This window comes from Aethalodelphis obliquidens, unplaced genomic scaffold, assembly GCF_003676395.1.
Source record: "Aethalodelphis obliquidens isolate GAN/ISIS:26980383/991018 unplaced genomic scaffold, ASM367639v1 scaffold130, whole genome shotgun sequence".
NCBI lineage: Eukaryota > Metazoa > Chordata > Mammalia > Artiodactyla > Delphinidae > Aethalodelphis > Aethalodelphis obliquidens.
In genome coordinates this window covers 1,226,777-1,229,412 of record NW_020838074.1, presented here as the reverse complement: position 1 = coordinate 1,229,412, position 2,636 = coordinate 1,226,777, and the positions used below count along the sequence as shown (strand labels likewise).

Here is a 2,636-nt window from a genome sequence, read left to right as displayed (position 1 = left end):
ACTACAAATCCTCCAGAAAACCTCTTAGAATTCCTGTCCTTGAAGAAGGAGTCAAATTAGACAGTGAGAAATAACCCTCAATGAAGGTGAGATGGGCCCTCTCTAATCTAGTAGTTTACTGTCCATTTCTAACAGTACCTGTCTATATTCTCATAGCTATAAAAAATGAGATTTATCAGATAAAAGAAAATCATTCAGATTTTCAGGTGCCAGATAAAAAACATGGTTATTCTCTGGAGTTTCTTTACTAGGAATAAGACTAGTATTACTAGGAAAGACTAAGTTCTTTACTAGGAATAAGACTCATTCTACATTCTGGTGGTTCTCAGTAAGTTTTAGCTGTTTTCCGAGAAGGAATTGTATGTATCAGCACAAGGCAGTCTTCTGAAATGATGGTAACAGCAGACAGAGTCTCAATAAACTCTGGCTTGGTACTCCCAACACCATTCTAAATTAAGAGCATGATATTGTCATACAGCAATTTTTTCTATTTTTAAAAAATAAATCAAGTAAGGCTATAAAACAGACATATCAAAGGGCAAGATATTTTTATTCAAATAAACCTGTTTAATGAATTGTTCAGATATTTATTTATGCAACAAGTATTTATCAAGAAACTTCTATGTGCCAAACATTGATTTAGTGGTGGGGATACAATAATGAACAATGAAAAATAACCCCACACAAGTCCCAACCCTTTTGGAGTGCATTCTTTGGAAGGGTTGACAGGCAATAAACGAGGTAAATAAGTGAAAAACACATGATAGTAATAAGTGGTAAAAGAAAAAAAATGTAGATGAGAAAACTTGAGGGCCATGATGAAATTTTAGATTAGGTGATCAGAGAGGACCTCATTGAAAAGTCAAGAAAATGAAATGAGAATCAAAACACTTCAGCTAACTTCATAATTACCCCCTCTCCCACCTTCAAGGACACAACTGCAAGGGAGAAGAAAACTATAACACAACGTACTAATTTGAACTATGCACATGTGTGCACAATCCAACTTAAGAAATAAAACCTTACAGATACTAATATAAAATCCCATATAATTAATGTTCTACCACTGTTTTATCCCACATTAAAAAGTAATCAGTATTCTTAATTTGGTGTTTATCACATCTATAATTTTTACTTTTTCTACATAGGATTGTATTTCTAAACCACGAGTGAAATCAAACTGTATGCATCCTTCTGTAACTTGTTTTTATTCAACATTACATATTTTCAGGGTTATCTCTAATGACAAAAATATTTCTAAGTCATTAATTTTAAACTGCTCTATAGACTTTTGTGGAATGACCGTCTATTCTCTTGTTAGTTAATGGTCATTTAACTGTTTATTTCTGATATAAAGAGTGCAGTTGACTTACTTGAAAAGTTAATATGTATCTCTACCTTATTGATCATTTTAATTTTCAGTATAGACAATCATGTCATCTACAATACTTTGTTACTTCCTTTCTGATCAATATGTATCTCTACCTTATTGATCATTTTAATTTTCAGTATAGACAATCATGTCATCTACAATACTTTGTTACTTCCTTTCTGATCATTAGACATTTTATTTATCTGTCATGTTTTACTCTTCTGGCTAAAACTTCTGGTACAGTGTTGAAAAGAAATGGGCATAACAGTCATACATGTTTTGTTCCTATCTTTAAAAGAAATGCTTCAATATTTCATCATGTGATGTTATGGTTATTTGCTAGTTATGTTTGGTTTAGGAAGTTCTCTTCTTTTTTGAATTGAAGTATAGTTCGTTTACAATGTTGTGTTAATTTCTGCTGTACAGCAAAGTGATTCAGATTATATACATATATATATATATAATTTTTCATATATTTTTTCCATTATGGTTTATCACAGGATATCAAATATAGTTCCCTGTGCTATACAGTAGGACCTTGTTGTTTATCCATCCTATATATAATAATTTTCATCTGTGAACCCCAAACTCCCAATTCATCCCTGCCCCAGCACCCCCTTGACAACCTCAGGTCTGTTCTCCATGTCTGTGAGTTTGTTTCTGTTTCATAGATAGGTTCATTTGTGTCATATTTAGGTTCCACATATAAGTGATATGATCTGGTATTTATCTTTCTCTGTCTGACTTATTTCACTTAGTATGATAATCTCTATGTCTATCCACATTGCTGCAAATGGTATTATTTCATTCTTTTTTATGTCTGGGTAGTATTCCATGGTATATAGGCACCACATCTTCTTTATCTATTCATCTGTTGATGGACATGTGGGTTGTTTCCATGTCTTACCTATTGTAAATAGTGCTGCTATGAACATTGGGGTGCATGTATCTTTTGAATTATAGTTTTGTCCAGATATATGCCCAGGAGTGGGATTGCTGGATCATATGGCAACTCTATTTTTAGTTTTTTAAGGAACCTACATACTGTTTTTTATAGTGGCTGCACCATCTTACATACCCACCAACAGTGTAGGAGGGTTCCCTTTTCTCCACACCCTCTCCAGCATTTGTTATTTGTAGACTTTTTAATGATGGCCATTCTGACTGGTGTGAAATGTTACCTCATTGTAGTTTTGATTTGCATGTCTCTAATAATTAGTGATGTTGAGCATCTTTTAGTGTGCCTATTGGCCATCTGTATGTC

The 2,636-nt window shown here is 33.1% G+C and overlaps 1 long non-coding RNA gene across 1 annotated transcript; it reads right to left on the bottom strand.

Moving 5' to 3' along the window:
* Positions 1–531: 531 nt before the first annotated feature.
* On the bottom strand, positions 532–1,829 carry LOC113616042 (uncharacterized). Its single transcript, XR_003431196.1, has 2 exons — positions 1,486–1,829; positions 532–1,398 (listed from the first exon to the last, which is right to left on the bottom strand). It is a non-coding gene; the product is annotated as an uncharacterized LOC113616042 (long non-coding RNA).
* Between the last annotated feature and the right edge of the window lie 807 nt (positions 1,830–2,636).